Here is a 19,154-nt window from a genome sequence, read left to right as displayed (position 1 = left end):
TGTTTGCCTTAGTCTTTTTCATATCATCAACAATATTATACTCCATGGAGTCAGATATCACTAGTGTCTTAGATGTCGAAGGAGAATTAGAAATTGGAGGCTGGTTTTGAGGGGCTGCTACCGGAGACTTTTTTGGGAGAACTTTTTCTTTTGGTGTGGCAGCACCTGCACTCCTCTTTTTTGTAGTTGTTTGAGTAGGTTCAGAAGCGATTTTACTTCTTGTAGTAACAGGAAAGGCTTCTTCTTGATTCTCGGTGTCAGAATTTGGGAGTATAAAATCCCACATGCCGTGGCACTCAACTACTTCTTCTTCATCATCTGTTTGAGAGGTTGATTCCTCTTCCTCTTCTTCCTGTTCTGAGTCTGCATTAGATATAACATTGGGTGGTTTTGTTTCAGTTTTCTTGAAAGTTCTAAATGGTCTTTTGTTTGAAGTCTCGGCCACCTGTTTTTTAATCTCAACCATTTCATTAGACAATGTTTTAAGGACTTTTTGTAAACCTTCCATGTCGTATGGGTCCTTTGGGGTTTTTTTCTTAGAATCTTCTTTAAATGAAACTTTTTTAGTTTTTCTATCCTCCAAGGCTGCTTTCTTCTCTAGAGCATTAATGCGCTTTTCAACGGCAAGTGCTTCCTTCATATTTTCAGCTAAGGTAGGTTTTCCAGCCCCGTCAACAAAAATAGCTATGTTGGAAGGGAGCGCAGTAATATACCATTCGCTCCTAATTTGTTCACTTGGTTTCGAAGCGGTGGGGATTTTATTTAGGAGTTTGTTGAATCGGGCATTAAACTCCTTTATTGGTTCCCTATGCTCTGTTCTCAAATTGGAGAGGTCATTTATTAAAGTGGCTAGAGACCTGTCATCTCCATATTTGGTAAGGAACTGCTCTTGGCATGTGATCCAGCTGGTAATAGAACCAGAAGGTAAGGAGAAGTACCAGGATCCTGCCGATCCTTGCAGGGTATAAGGGAAAAGCCTGACAACAACATCTTGCTCTGTCACTCCTTTTAAATTAACTGCTAACATGAAATTGTTAATATGTTCTTCAGCTTGTGTTCCGTTATCTGGATTAAATTTAGGCAACCATTTTTCGGGAGCATCAGGTAAATCATGCAATGGTGTGGGCATATTGACTGCACCTGGTGTAGTCCATCGATTTCCCATTATGCTGGCAAAAATAGTTGTTACTACTGTTGGGATTCCAGATGACTGAGGAGAAGAGGTTGTTGAAGAGTGGGTAGTTTGAGATGCTGTAGTACTTATTCCCTGATGAAAAACAGTGTGTAACGGAGGAGTGGATGGTTGACTTCGCAGATGAGGAGTTGAGATGGAGGATATGGAAGAAAGATCTTCACTATCAGATACTTCAGTAATCTTCTTAGCCTTTTTCCTTTTCGGTAAAGGGAACTCAATAGGTTCAATACCGAGTTTTTCGCTCTGAAGTCTGGTGAGTGGATGGGATAAGTTGAATTGCGAGGTCACACTGCTTTGTGATACTTCAGATTTCTGAGGAGAAATCGAGAAGCTCTGAAGTTTATGGATAAGCGAATGAACTTCAGGGGATTCAAGACTTAATTGTTCTAAAATATGATGGGTATGAGCAGTGGTAATTGATTCCTCTTCTTCTCGATTGTGTGCCGGAGAACCAGCATGTGATTGAAAAGGGGGAGAGGATTTGGAGGGAGAATTACTCTTAGAATGGTTTGTAGATTTGGACCTACTTGCCATTCACAGTTGATGGCCCTCCTTCTAGCGCCAAAAATGTTGATGCCCCGAAATTCGTTGCAACAACATCGGGGAAACCACCCGGTCCGGAACTTAGTGCAGCTCCTTTTCCGTTTGGGATAGTGGCTCTGACTGGGGATAATGGGACCAGTTTCCCAAAGATTATAAGTAAACGGGATGGATGAATGATTTACGATATAAGGTGATAATAAGTGAATAACTAAACTACAAGAGAAATATAATAACTATAAGCTAATCCCGGGACTTATCGATTCGTAGAATGCAGCGTTTGATAATCTGTGCTTAATGGCAGGCATATAGATGACACTAAAACTAAAGCATAGATGTTTAAATCATTTAAGATTGCTATGCATAATTAGTTATGCAGAGCGATAATAGCGAATTACTGCACTTAGTCATTTATATTATTGTTACACGCATGAGTAAGAGAGATAACAAATCACAAAACATTCAATAGTGATATGAAATGAAGACTTGCTGTTATATTGCATACATGTATTCAACAATAGCAAAGATAATAACACAACAATTCATATAATAGAAAAGAGAACAGATACAGATAATAGTACCATGTAAGCTGTTTGATCAATCCGGTATATTAATCACTATGTCGCGGTCCTTCCTTCAAACCAGAAAGCATTCCAAGCAAATGACAGTAGTGCACAATTTGCATAAAACAGCGTTCTAAGCAAAATTAAGAACCAGTGGTCGAGTTTCAAAAAGAATATAGACTGAAGCACAATAGTGCAAACTTCAGCCTTTAAGTCTTTTACAAAATTTTACGACCCTTTCCAAAACAATGAAAGGATCTATAAATACTATGCTAATCTAAATATCTAAATATCTAAAAACTGAAAAGCTACTAAATTGGCATTAACAAACATCATCTTGTATTCTGGTGATCTGGCAGTCGGCGGCGATGCTTCATTCAGAGGTCTCTTTGCCTTTACTCCTTCGCTGACATATCGCCAGCATTGGCTCTACTTCTGGTGGAGTATTGAGGCGTGAAGTTAGCTGGGCATCATATGTGGCATCTTGAATGTCGGAAATCAGATATCGGAGGGCATCTGTTAGACAGTTAAGAGCCGACCTTTGAGAATGTGGTTTAATCAGAAAGAGCCAGTATGCGTCGGCGGTTAAGGTATTTACTCCGGCGATTAACCGCCCTTGTTTCTCCAGATCAGGGTAATTTCTGTGCTCCAGCATGTTTGCTGTTGTTATGTTTCCAGGTGTGCATTGGGAAATCATGTTTTCCAGATACAATGTATCGTTGACTAGATTGATCATGTTGCTGGCAATCATTTTGCATCTTGAGGCTGCCCTTTCCGCTTTCATTACCTGCGTGTTCCATTCCATGAAGAGTATGTCCTTGTATGTTACATGGATTCGGGACAAATTTGCCGCTTTCCCTTCTGGAGTGTCTTGCCATTCAATATATTTTGTTATATCATCTTCAGCCTGATCTAGCTTATTCCTGGCTTTCTCTATTTGCTCACACACTGTTGTAGATGTTTCACAAAGTGATTCAGCGTCAACAAGTTGTCGGCACAAGAGCCTGATTTGAGATATCAATGCGCTGTTTATTCGAGTTGCCTCTGCTCTGAAATCATCAATACTCTGGGTGCCCTTGATACCTTCGAGCTTTGCTGATAGCTGAATTATTTGCTCGTCTTTAGCTTTTATCATCAGCTCATTCGATGCTTTTAACTGGAATAATGCCTCTGATAATTCTTTTGCTTTCTGAATGTCACTTTGGTCTATCCTCTGTTTTTCGATTTTCTGGGTTAACAAATTATTTTCTTGTTGTTGGGCCAGCAATTGTTCCTCTACCTGCGCTGCCTTATTTCTCGCCTCAATTACTTCTGCTTGTAATGCATATATCTCATGATCTTTAGTCTTCAACAGAAGACTTACTTCTGAGGCTTTGTCAATAGTTGCCGCTGAATAAGCTCCCACAAATTGCGATAGCTTTGTCAGATCTTCAGAGGGATCTAATTCTCCCTTCCAGACCACATTGCCTGTGACTGTTTGCTCGGGTGAAATAGAAGGTTGATCAAGCCTTTGTCTTTTCCTAGAGCGCCTAACAACGGCTCTATGCTTTGGGATATAGAAAATGTCTAGGGGAGGAATTTCCTCCACCTGAAGATCAATTTGATCGGATGGGTCTTGAGTGATTACCTCAACATTCTGTACCATGGGTGGGCCGCTGGTTCCTTCTAGAACCGGAGAAGAAGTAGTATCGGGAGCATTACTTGTTTTAGAGGCGTCTGAGTCTTTGGAGGCTTCCTTACCACTGATAATGGAATCGAATTGGTTCCATTCTTTAATCAATTCAGGATCAGTAGAGATTTGTTCACTTTGTTATGTGTGGGCTTTACTCTGTTCTTTCTCTTGTTCAATCCTCTGCTGTTCCTCGAATGTCTTCCGCTGTTGCCCCTCTTGTGCTCTTTGTTGTTGTTCCTCCAATTCCCTTTTCTGCCTATCTTCCAGTTCTTTCTTTGCTTTCCCTTCTTCTTCTCTCTTTCTCTGTTGTTCTAACTCCTTTTGTTTTCTTTGCTCTTGATCCTTTTGTGCCTTTTGCTGCCTTTCTATCTGCTCCCTTTTATGCTTCTCTACCTGCAGCTTGTTTTGCATTTCCTCCTGTTGTTTATCATATTCTTTAATTGCAACAGGAGGTGAATTTATTTTCTGCTGACCAGGCTCGCTTGAGGATGATGTTGGGGTTGTGGATAATAAATCTAGAGGCAAAGTTTGCAACCTTTGCTTTCTAAGTTTATTAAATTCAGTTAACTCCACATCTTCGTATCTCATTGCAGCAAGTTGTTTGATTTGGCTTATCGAATCGGCACTCATGAACAGGTCATCAAATTGATCCTCCTGATGGACAACCTTTGACAGTTTGGCCTGTTCCAAGGCAATGAAAGCAGTCTTTTTTGGATCATAGAGTCTATTTGGAATAGAAGCCAGGGATACCATTTGGAGTTTTGCTGCTTCCTTTTCTGCATGTTTGTAATTCAGCAGCGTATAAACTCCAATTCTTAAAGGAAAAGAGGGCCATCCTCTCTTTTTCTCCTCTTTGAGAGTTTGTGTGACACCCTCAGACATAATATGGTAGGATATTTCCCGGGCTAACAATTTATCTGGGATGTACAGGGGGAGAACATGTGGCCTAGCCTTGCTTCCAAAAACTCTAATATAGGTAAAATGCTCTTCCCCGAACCAATGGGCTACGGCTGGTAGGTCAAAAGAAGCTTCATAGGAAATTCTTGGGATAGGTCTGTCGAAAATAGAATAGTGGACGGGCACCATGAAACCATTGCAAATTTGATACAAATGGTCTTTGTGAGAGGGTTTCCACAATTTCCGATGGTACAAGTGAATGGGTGTTGGGTCATGGGTGGTCCATCTCCAACCAAGGACAGGAAACTCAGAATTAAAACAAAGGGTATCCATAATGTAAGCAGAGTAATAAAAGGGTGGGATTTTCCTCTCGGTGACTCTGGTTTTGGCCCTAAACTCACGAATAGCTATGACCAATTTATCAGACAGAATAGTGGCCCAATCCATGATTGTACTATTGACGGCTGCTTCCATTAAGGGAACCATATCAATATGGATATTAGCAGAGTCATGTAATCCCCACAATCTACACATCATAATCCCAGCATAGCAATAGGGAGAAGCCAAAGAAGCATTGGAGTACTTACCCGACATGTCATGCTTGTGTTTAGCTGGATTCTGCCTCCAATCTCGGAGAGGTTCGGATGTTGATTCATTCTCTTTCGCAAACTTCTCCACAAAGGCTCTGTTATAGACTAGCTCAGGTTCAGGTAAATGATACATCCGTCTCAAGTCATCAGGCCTGAAGGAACCGAAAATCCTTCCATCCTTTGTATGAAAGGTTCTATCAGTGAGGGTAATTTCCTCAATTGCCCAGCGTACTACATCAGTATAAGGCAGGACTTGTTCTCTGGCTGCTATTCTGTGCAGAAAGGAGTCGGCCAAATCTTTGAGAGTTGCCTCGGACTTCCTTAGTTCATCCACACTAGCCTCAGTTACTGTCTTTTCTGGTTGCTCAGCCTCTAACAAATTGTATGTACCTTGCCATGTAGTGCTAGGAAGACCAGTGCATGTAGTATCTGAGATTAAGCCTTTCTTTGAAACTATAGCAGCTTGGCCTGGGACAGGTGTCGCAGTAGAACCTGCCACCTTCTTGAATTTCTTTCCCATCATGTTCAGACTTCTTTCGACGGTTGAATTCTACACAAATGCAAGAGAAATCGTAACAAGGAAATAACAATGACGATCCATAACGGGATAGATATATTACTTGAAGCGTGGTGAGATTAATTCTAAAAGTGGCTGCGGATCTAATGATTTGAGAAGGCACTGCAGATGCAATGATGGTGATTCTACAGCCTGCAGCTCCATAAATGACCATTACTTAAGTTATTAAACCGAATGACCCCTTAAAGCGTGCAACAGATTTTTTCAAAGGTCTAATCGTAATTGTTCATTAAATCGAAGGGGCAAAGCTTTAAATACGCATGCATTACCTTATCCCTTATTTTAACGGCATTTTGAAATCTGTGCTTTTGTCAAATCGGATTTAAATATAACTTTAAAGCTTTGAAATAATCACCTTTTAGGAATTTTGGTCATCATTAAGCGTCATCGCATCGCATCGGGGGTGTGAGTGACATTATCATTTGGGAGAGATCTTGGCGAATGCTGATTGCGACATTGCATCATATTAGCGTGCGAACATAATCCCTAGATGTATATCAAATGATTTACCGACTACCGATAGCGATATCACATCGCATCGGGAAAATATCTGAACGTCTTATGAAAATGTATGGGATTCTGCCGACTACCGATAGCGATATCGCATCGGGTCGAGGCTTAAAACGCTTTTCACAAGAAGCAGCGTCGATAGTTGATCACCGATATCGTGTCGCATCGGGGAAAAGACATGTGCTTTTTCTGTGTGTGCATTGGCTATCGCCGATGGCCGATAGCGATATCGCATCGGAAAGAACCAAGGTAACAAGCGATCTTGCGATTGCTTTTTCAGACTTAACCAAAAATTGATTATTATTTGTTCAAAAAGGCTTTTATTCACAAATTCATTTGATTATCATACCTTTTTCGAACAAATTCATTAATGCCAATTAAAATTTTAAAAGGGACCCATTTCATATGTTAATTGTTTGTGATAAAAATGTTATGAAGTGGGGGGTTGTTGTAGGGCACAACATGTCCGTGTGCTTGTTGATGTACCTATAACTAGTAGAGCAGTAGCTGGTGGCCTTGTTGGTGCTAACGCAACAGCTAAAGTGGAGGGTACTGTTGTAGAAACTGTAAGAATTATAGTCTAAGAAGTGGTGGCCAACTCACTCTGTTTAGACTGTATCAAATTATCTAGTTCTTTCTCTATTTTTTTTAGTTGTTCATTTACCTTAAGGACTAAGTCTAGAAGCTCTTCCTCCTTTTGAGTTTCCAATACTTCAGCTATCTGAGGATGATACAAGAGAGGAATCTTGAGCTGCTTTTTCAGCGTAGCTATATCATCATTTTTCTTCTTAATAAGCTTTTCTGTAGCTTTCACATCTTTGGGATCATGGTCTAGTTCTATGACTAAGTCCTCCAGGGACATTATTCTAGTATCTTTGGCCTTTGAAGAGGCCTTCTCTAATTGGAATTGTGCTAATATATTATTCAGCGAATTTTGAAGTTGGTGAGCTGCAATTGCCTTACTGGTCAAGGTGGAGTAGACCATTTACCAGTCTGCTTATGTAATTCTATTTGGCCAATATGATGGATATCCTTTGCCAAGACTTCAAAGTCTGTTTTCAAATAATCTGTAATTGACCTAGGTTGCTGTGTAGTTGGCTTCATAAAAGTCATTTGCATTTTGCCCTATTTCACATTAATGGCTGACATTAGCCTTTTCTGATTAGTTGGAGCCATCTTTAGGTAATGTGTATAACTTTGGGCCTTCAATCTCTCATTCCTGGCCTTAATTTCTTTATATTTCTCTCTGATATCTTGGCTCTATCCAGTTGGAGCTCTAAAGGAGGATACTTCCTCGCTCTGTTTACTCTCTAGCATTTGAGCATGTGAGGAGGAAGGTTCTTGTGTACCTCCTGAGGGAGTGGTATGCCTACTTTCTGCACCTGTAGTTCCTGGTGTTTCTTTAGTAAACTCCTATTCTAAAAAGGGATTCAACCTTTATCTTTTGACATATGTTTTGGCAACAGGTCTACTAGAAGGAGTGGCCTCATCTCTATCTCTTTTAGGATTCCTCTCCTCATTTAGAGTAGTTTGTAAAATAGGAGGATTGCTCATGATATGTTCTGGTTGAGCAACTTCTTCTAAAATCTCTGGCTGTTCTGATTCCTCTGGCTACTCTGATGCTTCTGGCTTATCTGATGGTTGCTGCTCCAATGGCCCTTCTTCTGTTGTTTTCTCACTGTGTCCCTGTGATTCCCTTTGAAATTGGGACTCTCCTGGCACCTGTACAAATGAATCTTCATCAAGTCTTATGTCTAAATCAATCAATACATTATCAACAACAATCTTTGTGCTATCTCAGTCTACCAAAGCTTTTTCCAACCATTCAAGTTGATTAGCATTCTATTAAATTTCAGGAATTCTATGGTGGATGTAAGGAGATAATTTATTATTTTGTCTCCTATTTCAAATGAAGTCTAAAGGGTCATATCTCCAGATAAAACTTTGCTTCAGTCTTAGTCTTTGGAGGATTTCCTCTACTACCTTTCCTGCTTCCCTACTATTATGTATGAAGGGGCCAAGTTGATCCTTTATCATAGGTTGAGCTTTCTTCTTGGCTTTCACAAAGTGCACCTCATCTGAATTGATCATTTGCCTGTAGTACTATAGAGAAAACAATCTCATAGGGAGGTAGCTGGGCAATTTGTAGGGAGCCATCTCACATCCTGTCACACGGAATCAGTCAAGGGTGCGGACACAGCTGACCTTCCTAGAAGTCTAAGACATTCTAATGACAAACAAAACAAACTGGAGCTATCCTTCTCTAAACATACATTATGATATGAGAAATCAAGTGTTTCATTCTTACCTCTGTCCAAACGTTGTTGTAGAAGTCCAAGCTTTGTTGATCCGGATGAGCTCCTCCCGTTCTCCAAAACCTGCAATCACCAACAGTCAAACAATTAAATAGCACCTGATTATAACATAAAACAAAGCATATTCAACATATAGACCAAGGAGTACATGAAATAACCCATTAACAACAAGCTATTGAGAAGAATGGACCAATTTGCATTAAAGGTAATCAAAAGGAACCATTACAACCTGAGCCTTGGTGTTGTACAAGCTCCTTCCAGGGTCCACAAGAGTCTTCCTCTACTTTGACAAAGCTCACCCACTTCCAAATAGAACAAGTAAAGATGACAATCTCTCCTCACAAGCTTCTAAATGGGAGTCCTAATTCCTGCAGCATTTACCCTTAGAAATCTATAGCTTTCAACCTCCTTCCTTCTGGCTCAATGCCTCTTTTTATAGTGCTCAAGAGGAAGTTAATCAGGTCCACCATCAATGGGATAGTCCCCTCTTTGGATGGGATCACTCCCTTATTGATGGGATAAGTTCCTCTTTGATAGGAGTGCATGAACCATCTGGAGGCGCTCAATACTCATCCAAGAACCTTCTAGAAATCTCTAGAAGTGACCACAAGTAAGTTTTTGAAGATGAAACTCGCGCATTTTAACCTCTTCAGAGGGACGCACCTGCCCCTTTAGATACAGAGCGTCCTTGGATGCAGACCTTATGAACAAAAGGTGCGTACCCGCAGGCAAGGCTTGAGAGAACCTGCGTACCCAGAGATAAACATATTTTATAAGGACTTTCTCTCTTTCTTGGTTTTTGACATGAATAGCAGAGGCATAAGACTTGCTCAAAAGGGTAGTATGACTGTTGATTGAGCCATACCGACTGTAAATAGCCATGGTGACATTTTTTAGTGTAACAGATTGCCCCCTAAAGTGCGAAGCTTGGAATAGATTAGGGTTTTGTATTATCTAGGAAGGGTGAAGCGCTTTATCATTTCGAGGATTATCTCGTGGAGAACCTGGTTGGAACCTGCAATTTTCAACACAAAATACATGGATAAGATTATATCATCACTGAGGTAGGCATTCCCATACTCAGATAAAAATTTTTAACTAACAGACTAACTACTCTGATACAGAAATGATCTTGTAGTACATCATAATCATAGACTTTTGTAGACACAGTATGGGCGCAACCATCTGTTTATGATTAGTCTACTTAGATAATGAATACAAAACTCCTCGCAACCTGGACGGTAAAGATCTGATCCAGGGTCTTCATTCCTACTTCTCGAATTGGTACGATTCTAGCCATGCGAATAAATGAGTCGATGTCGAACATGGTAGAAACCACTTGATTACCAGTGGATGATGTGAACTGTTAACAAGCGTGAGAGAGACCACCAGTAATGTCAATGGTTCTCAAAGTACCCAGTACAATCCATGAGATGTGAATGAATGAGTTGATGTCGAACATTTCACAGAATCCTTCGATCGAAAGTCAATGATGTAAACTGACGTCAAAGGCGAGAAACCTGCCATTGATGCATGTAGACTTCAAGGCACTGACGATTTCTAAGTCATCTCTCTAGATAATGTGCTGATGTCGATAGAAAGAGACTCGTTGCAGGCAAGCCCACAACACGAAATCATTGTTCAAGTTGAAGAAATATTGCTTTAAGGACTGACTCAGGGATGGTCAAATGGATGACAAGTATTTTGGAGATGAAAGTTTTGTTTGTAGACCTTTTGAACACATAACGACACGATAGATGGTTTGGTGCTAAATAACTCAAAGTTAATCCCCGGAACCCGGTTGAAGACGTTCAAAAGTGGTTTGATTGACTGTGAGGTAAAAGATTTCCCAACCCAGGTGAATGAAAAGTGTCGTGTCCAAGAGTGGTAATAAAGTTTCTTTTGAGACAAAAGGTAACAAATAGGCTCATTCTTCTCTCTTTTCCCCCACCATTTCTGGCAAGTACCTCTTTATTTTTAACAAGCTTGAGGAGGATAACATATGCTTGATTATAAGCTCATCCTTCGGATGAGTCCAACCCAGTTTTAATTCGAACCCTAGGAAGGAGTGGTTCGTTCCTGTTTGTAATTGAACAGGTCCTTTACTGTGAAATGTTTAACGAGCCCAGTATAGGAGAAACTCAGCGTTTTTCAATTTTAGAGAGTCTGAAAAACTTAAGGAAACTCCAAGTTGAACTTTTTCGTAAATTTGTGTCCCTCAAGCCCGAAAAAGTATAAAACAATACCTGGGGGAACCGCTTGATCTTACGACCAAGGAGTACTTTCATAATTAGTGTCACTGACCTGAAAAGTAAAAAGCGATCAAGGACACGTCGTTTTATTTCCAGTATTGAGTTTGAAACGACAAAAACCCGGCAATCGTTTCCTGATTTTACGGTCAGAAAAGAGCTATAAGGGGACCGTCTTTTAATTCCGTTTTAACGAGTGTAAAAGAAACGCTCGGCAATCTTTACATTTTTTAGGAGTCAGAAAAGGGCTTAAAAGATGACTCTGAGGTTTTCACTTTTTAGTAAGTTTTAACGAGTTGGAAAAAGGGATAAAAATGTACTCATGCTTTTCACTTTTTCGTAAGTTTTAGTGAGTTCGAAAAAATGATAAAAAATGTACTCATATGGCCGACTTTCAATTTAGTTTACGAGCAGGAAAAGACGGAAAGAACTCGGCATTTTCATTTGTTTTACGAGAATGAAAGATAGCAAAATAATCTCGGTATTTTCATGAGTTTAACGAGTCTTGAAAATAACTGAAATTGACTCGAGATAGGTTTCATTTTTACAAAAGCTTGAAACAGAGAAAAACTATGCTTCAAAATAGTTTCATTGTTTTACAAGCTTGAAACAGAGAAAAAACTGTGCTTGATGCTCCCTAAGCATAACTGCTAGAGCGCATGCCCCCCAACTTCATTTCATTCAACCAGCTGGATGAAATGAAGGTTGAGTTACGAGATCATTTGAAAGACTTGACCTAAAACTATGAGAAAATTATGCAAAACTGAAATAACTAACCTAAATACTTAACATTTATGAGGTCTAGTCAAACTCTCGACTCTAGTAGAGGAGGATTTGTTTCATTTTTTAACGAGCTTGACACAGGAAGAGAACTATGCTCGGATTCAGTTTCATGTTTACGCAAGCTTGAAATGAAAAACTATGCTTCTTATAAGTCCACATGCCCCCAGCATAATGACGCAAATTAAGGGACATGCCCCCCAAGCTTCATTGCATTCAATGAGGTGGATGGAATGAAGCTTTACTTTCAAGATCTTGGAAAGACTTGTGGGAGTTGTTTCATTTTTTAGTGAGCTTTACACAAGACAAGGAACTATGCTCATAAAATCCTTGATTCATTTTTTAATGAGCTTGACACAAGACAAGGAACTATGCTCATAACTACTCTCTAATCTACCTACTTAACCTACCCTTGTTTCATTTTTTAACGAGCTTGACACAAGACAAGGAACTATGCTCGAAAAGTTCGCATGCCCCCAGCATAATGATGCAAAGCGAGGTACATGCCCCCCAGGCTTCATTGCACTCAACCGGCTGGATGAAATGAAGGTTTACTTTCAATATTTAACTTGAAAAGGGAGTTGTTTCATTTTTAAGGAGGTTGACACAAGAAAAGAACTATCCTCATACCTGATTCATTTTTTAATGAGGTTGACTCAGTAACAGGAACTGTCCTCATACCTGATTCATTTTTTAACGAGGTTGACTCAGTAACAGGAACTGTCCTCATACCTAATTCATTTTTTAACGAGGTTGACTCAATAACATGAACTTTCCTCACACCTTCCTATTTCATTTTTTAATGAGGTTGATACAGGTAAAAACTATCCTCGTGCACACTGATTCATTTTTTAACGAGGTTGACACAGTAAAAGGAACTTTCCTCGTGACTCCTTGTTTCATTTTTTAACGAGCTTGACACAAGACAAGGAACTATGCTCATCCACACTGATTCATTTTTTAACGAGGTTGACACAGTAAAAGGAACTTTCCTCGCTACAGCCTATTTCATTTTTTAACGAGGTTGATACAGGAAAAAACTATCCTCGTACTAGCCTGTTTCATTTTTTAACGAGGTTGATACAGGAAAAAACTATCCTCGTAAACAACTGATTCATTTTTTAATGAGGTTGACACAGTAAAAGGAACTTTCCTCGTAACATCCAATTTCATTTTTTAACGAGGTTGAGAGAGGAACAAACTATCCTCGTGGCAGCCTGTTTCATTTTTTAACGAGGTTGATACAGGAAAAAACTATCCTCGTACAACTGATTCATTTTTTAACGAGGTTGACACAGTAAAAGGAACTTTCCTCGTACCATCCAATTTCATTTTTTAACGAGGTTGAGAGAGGAACAAACTATCCTCGTTACTCCTTATTTCATTTTTTAATGAGCTTGACACAAGACAAGGAACTATGCTCATGACTTCCAGTTTCATTTTTTAATGAGGTTGAGACTAGAAGAAACTATCCTCACATACACTGATCATGGCTTCCAACTGGAAGAAAGACATGTCACCTTGATCATGGCTTCCAAAAGGTCTTCATCAGAAGGAAGAACACTTCTCTGGAAGGAACACATGTCAAGGGACTCAAAAGGGATAAGAACATCGTGTTCAAATAATCCCATAGAGTTTTCCATGTCAATTACCGGATCTAAATCAACAGTGAGAGGCTCACTTACATCGGTAACCGAAAACATGGGACCAGTTGCCACATAATTAACCCGTGGCAGGGTAGATACCACTTTAGAATCAGGAACATTTAGGGGTGTCATATTATTGGTAGTTGAAACAAGACTAGGGAACGAAAGCTGGTCTACAGTCACAATATTTTCATTGTGAGGGAAAGACATCACGCGAAAGAGTGTCGATACGACAGCTTTCATTGCATAAACATAGTCTCGCCCAAGGAGTAAGTTGAAATCCAAGGGACCTCGAACTACCATAAGATCAATACAGACAGTTTTACCTTCCAAGGTAATAGAAAACTTAGGAAGGATCCCTAAAGGTTCACTAATGGTTCGGTTAAAAGCTTTCAAATTCTGCGTAATAGGCGCAAGCTGAGGGGAACCCAAAGCTTTCCAAACAGTTGAGGATAAAATACTAACAGAAGCACCTTCATCTACCTGAGTACGATGTATTTCCCTACCACCAGCCTTGACAACGATTTGGAAAGGGATGGAGGAAGGAAGACGAGGTTCTGTCAGTCTATTCCAATCAAAGGAAAAGACCTCAGTGCTTGGAGGGGGTTCTGTAGAAATAGGTGAAATGCCCCCCGGCATAGAAGAATCTGATGTAACAAGAAGAACCTGAGCAGTATGAAGTTCACTCTCCAAAGGGAAAGTGGGATCGACCGAATGTGAAATTGAATCGACCACTTGATCAACTAATGTATCATCAACCTGAGTGACATGAGTTTCACTCTCCAATGGGAGAGTGTGATCGACTATACTTGAATTAAGATCAATTACTCCGTCAGTTGACGGTAGGTTGGGAGAAATTTTACGGTAACCAGTTGGAAATTCTTGTTGTGGAACAGTAAGGTTTTCCAACAATGTTGAGGCTTCATCCATGTGAGGGCAAATGTGAGTTTGATGACTCCCTTTGCATAACTTACAAGGAAACCTAACTTTACCCTTTTTCCCAGGAACTTGACTATCACTGGTTGATGGATCAATGGAAAGTTGATGGGATTTTTCTGACCATACTTCCAAGACCTTTGGAATACCAAGACAATTGACAAGGAAGTGGTCACCCTTACAAAGCCTGCAAGGGTATTTGGGTTTACGATGCATGTCGGAATTTTCCTCAACACCACTAACACTTACAGCCATGGTTGGTTGGTTGACTTCTTTCTTATCTTGCTTCTTCTTCTTCTTCTTCTTCTTCCCTTTCTTCTTCTTCTTAGACACCTGGTTACTAGCATCAAGGCTTTTACCAAGCGAAGAGGAAGAAATGGAGGAAGAAAAATTAGGCGAAGAAGGTAAAGGGTCAACAGAAGGTTGGTGATGTTGAGATGGTGAACTCTGTTGAGGTGAAGCATCCGGTTGAGATGGAACAATTGGAGTATTTTGGGTCAACGAAGTTGAAAGTAACCATATCGGTAAACCTATTGTAAATCCAGGTAATGACAAAGTAGCCATATAAGGAGGACCAACATTTCCAAAGTAAGGAAAAGTACTAGGATTCTCATTAGGAGGGGTTCCTAGGTTGATAAATTCCGGAACATTTGCCATTATATTCAACTTCAGTGAATTTTATTAACAATCTTAAAACTAAAATTAACAATTCACACCTATGGTCTCTAAAAGTAAAAATAAACAAATTAACACGCGCTATCAAATCTAGGAGTCAAACCACACACAAACAGTAGCCTTCCGGACCGAAAACACTAGTTGGTGATTAAGCCCAACCTCGCAGAATCCAGTACAGAAATAGTGGGTGGAACAGTTACCCTGGCAACCTGCTTAATGAATAGAATGGACCAAGTTCCTCCACTTTAACCGTCTCGAGTGAAGTGAACCCCCCAGAAAATCCAAGTGAGTATAGCCGACGTCTGCTCCAGGTACAGTGGGACCTTCCCTCCACCGTCACCTTGGGTAGAATCCTAAAGATTATGGTCACTAAGGTTACCAACGGCCACAAGTACACCTGGGGGAACAGTCTAAACTCCGACAGCACGCAAGGGCAGAGTAGCAAGCTCAATCCCCTTACCGGCTCCTTGACAGTAATCCAAGGTTTACCGATAAGTGACCCCTGGCTCCTCGACAATGGTTAATCCGAGGTTTACCGTTTGTAATACGTACTGTCTGGCGTCGTTCCCAACGAGGGGGGAATGATCCCCTCACTGGTTCGGACACGAGCTCGTGCTTCTCCTTTAAGAGGAGCTTTCCCAGAGTGTAAATGTAACAATTGGATTTGATTCTATCACAAGATCAGCTACTTGTTTGGTTTTACTGTCTTGGAGAGTTAAGTACTCACCTACTCCAAGACACTAGCCTAAGCTATGTTGGTGCTTCAGAGCCCTAGAAATGTAAAAATTACTAGATGAATTTTAATTAAGCGTTGTGTTATTAAGGCTGTTATTACTCAAATGGGTAAATGGATATGAAACCAATGGTGTTATGACCCGACTCAACTGAATGCAATCGAATATGATAATGTAATCTTTTCAATTCGATGAATCCTAACTAAAGTAAGGAGAGAGTTTCCATTCACTTCCAACAATGCAAAAAATTGATCACTAAGAGAAAATATAACAAATTCTCTAATGCACTAATTTTATCAAGAAAAACTAATGCAAATCAATTCCAAACCATTTTTTAATTTTATTTTTGTGTAAATTCAAATCAAAGAAATTTGATCTAAATCTACAATTGATTTTTTCAGAATGTAAACTATGCAATTGTAATCTATGCACAATTCACTTGAAAAGTATGCAAATGTAATCTATGCACATTTTTCATTCATATTCCGAAAATGAGAACTCTAATTATGCAAATGTGATCCATGCAAGAGAATTCTCAAACACAAGATGATTCTAAGGTAATCTAAGAACCAACAAGTGCAAGTTGAGAAAATTGGGTGAGAGTTCCAAAGATCATAAAATAAAAACACTCAAAGGCGATTAACACTCATACACAATTTAGCCCCCCCCCCCCCCCCCCCCCCCGGCGAATGAGGGGGAAATTTTTTTGCAAAAACAGAAGCAAAAAGATGCAAAATTGTGAAAGAACTGAGACAAACCGCCAAGTAATGACCAAAGGAAATCAAATTAAGAATTTCTCAAAAAAGAGACTCAAAACACCCAATTGATGAAAGCTTAAAGTAGAAATGCCAAGGAAACAAGCCTAGGTGAAGGTTTATGGCAGGTAACCAGTGGATTTGGGCAGTAAAAACTAAGAAAAAACAAAATCTAAGAGAAAAAAATGCAAAAAATGGAATTTTCTCAAATTTTAGCAGGGGACGTAGGCAAGTAGTTAAGCCAGTTGCGGGCCCGCTCTGTGCACACAGCAAAAGTGCGTCCAGGGACGCACTGTGCAGCACTCAGAGGGTGCGTCCTTCTGAAAAACTCAAGAAAAACCAAAATAAAACTAATCCTAAGCTAACCCACCCAGAAACAGAATCACAGATCCAAAACCAGAAAAATAAACCAATTTTCTCAAAGCAAAGTTCACACAAAGGAAAAGACTTTTCTCATCAATGGAATCCCCAGCGGAGTCGCCAATTTGTCACACGGAATCAGTCAAGGGTGCGGACACAGCTGACCTTCCTAGAAGTCTAAGACATTCTAATGACAAACAAAACAAACTGGAGCTATCCTTCTCTAAACATACATTATGATATGAGAAATCAAGTGTTTCGTTCTTACCTCTGTCCAAACGCTGTTGTAGAAGTCCAAGCTTTGTTGATCCGGATGAGCTCCTCCCGTTCTCCAAAACCTGCAATCACCAACAGTCAAACAATTAAATAGCACCTGATTATAACATAAAACAAAGCATATTCAACATATAGACCAAGGAGTACATGAAATAACCCATTAACAACAAGCTATTGAGAAGAATGGACCAATTTGCATTAAAGGTAATCAAAAGGAACCATTACAACCCGAGCCTTGGTGTTGTACAAGCTCCTTCCAGGGTCCACAAGAGTCTTCCTCTACTTTGACAAAGCTCACCCACTTCCAAATAGAACAAGTAAAGATGACAATCTCTCCTCACAAGCTTCTAAATGGGAGTCCTAATTCCTGCAGCATTTACCCTTAGAAATCTATAGCTTTCAACCTCCTTCCTTCTGGCTCAATGCCTCTTTTTATAGTGCTCAAGAGGAAGTTAATCAGGTCCACCATCAATGGGATAGTCCCCTCTTTGGATGGGATCACTCCCTTATTGATGGGATGAGTTCCTCTTTGATAGGAGTGCATGAACCATCTGGAGGCGCTCAATACTCATCCAAGAACCTTCTAGAAAGCTCTAGAAGTGACCACAAGTAAGTTTTTGAAGATGAAACTCGCGCATTTTAACCTCTTCAGAGGGACGCACCTGCCCCTTTAGATACAGAGCGTCCTTGGACGCAGACCTTATGAACAAAAGGTGCGTACCCGCAGGCAAGGCTTGAGAGAACTTGCGTACCCAGAGATAAACATATTTTATAAGGACTTTCTCTCTTTCTTGGTTTTTGACATGAATAGCAGAGGCATAAGACTTGCTCAAAAGGGTAGTATGATTGTTGATTGAGCCATACCGACTGTAAATAGCCATGGTGACATTTTTTAGTGTAACACATCCATAGATTCTGATTTCAGTGTGGTTTTGGTACAAGTACCAATTCCCCACTCTATATTGTTTTGACAACTGAGAAACCCTCATGATATATGCACTGATTCTGGGAGGAGGGATTCCTAATAGCAAAGTTTTCATTGGGTGTACAAAGAGATATATCAAATCATTATAAGAATATTAAGAGTCATATAGGTGGATCAATGAAGTCCAAAAGACTACTGATCTAGGGTTGCCTCTGGTATCAAGCTTCTGGAGCGTGATTGGGAATTTGTCAACTTGATAATACAAGAAAAGATGATATAAAACTAAGGAATGTTTGAACACTCTTTCATTATCCATCCTCATGAATTGATCATGCATCTTATCTGCAATGAACTTAGCAAAGTAAAACCTGATGGTTGGGGGATGTCTAGGAGAGTAGATAGACATAAAGGCTACAATAATTTCATCAACAAATTCACTTGTGGTTTGGCCTAACACACTAGATATAATTTCTATGATGTCTTGGCCAAGATTAGAGAAAATAGTCCACATGTAAGGGGGAGGATCCTTTGGAGTGTATTGTTCCTCCCTAATGAAAATTTGGAAAAACCTAGCAAGTTTGATTGAGGTGAGTGTAGGGAGTCTATTAAGTAAATCTCCAATAGAGAGAGGGGTCAGGTTTTGGCTTGGTTGTAACTACAACATTTGATTTATGGACTCAACAGTGATGGTAAACAATACAGACTGGTCTGGGGCCAATACTGCTCTCTGACTAGGGCTATAGTTCATGTGGCAGTTGTGGATAATCTTTGGGAAGATATGAACTCTGGGGAACTGGTATTTGGGTAAACCTGATTCCCAAAGTCCTATGAAGTCTACATGGTTCAGGTACTGGTCTCTGTACTTACAGTATAGTTTCAAAGGGGATTCTTAGACGAAGGTATCTTTAATCTAGAAATATTTATCTGCCAGTGGAAAATGGTCTAAATGCCTGTGACGA

This window comes from Pinus tabuliformis, chromosome 1_2, assembly GCF_031772625.1.
Source record: "Pinus tabuliformis cultivar Carrire ecotype Pingquan chromosome 1_2, CPIR1, whole genome shotgun sequence".
Taxonomy (NCBI): domain Eukaryota; kingdom Viridiplantae; phylum Streptophyta; class Pinopsida; order Pinales; family Pinaceae; genus Pinus; species Pinus tabuliformis.
Note: the sequence above shows the minus strand (reverse complement) of the source record.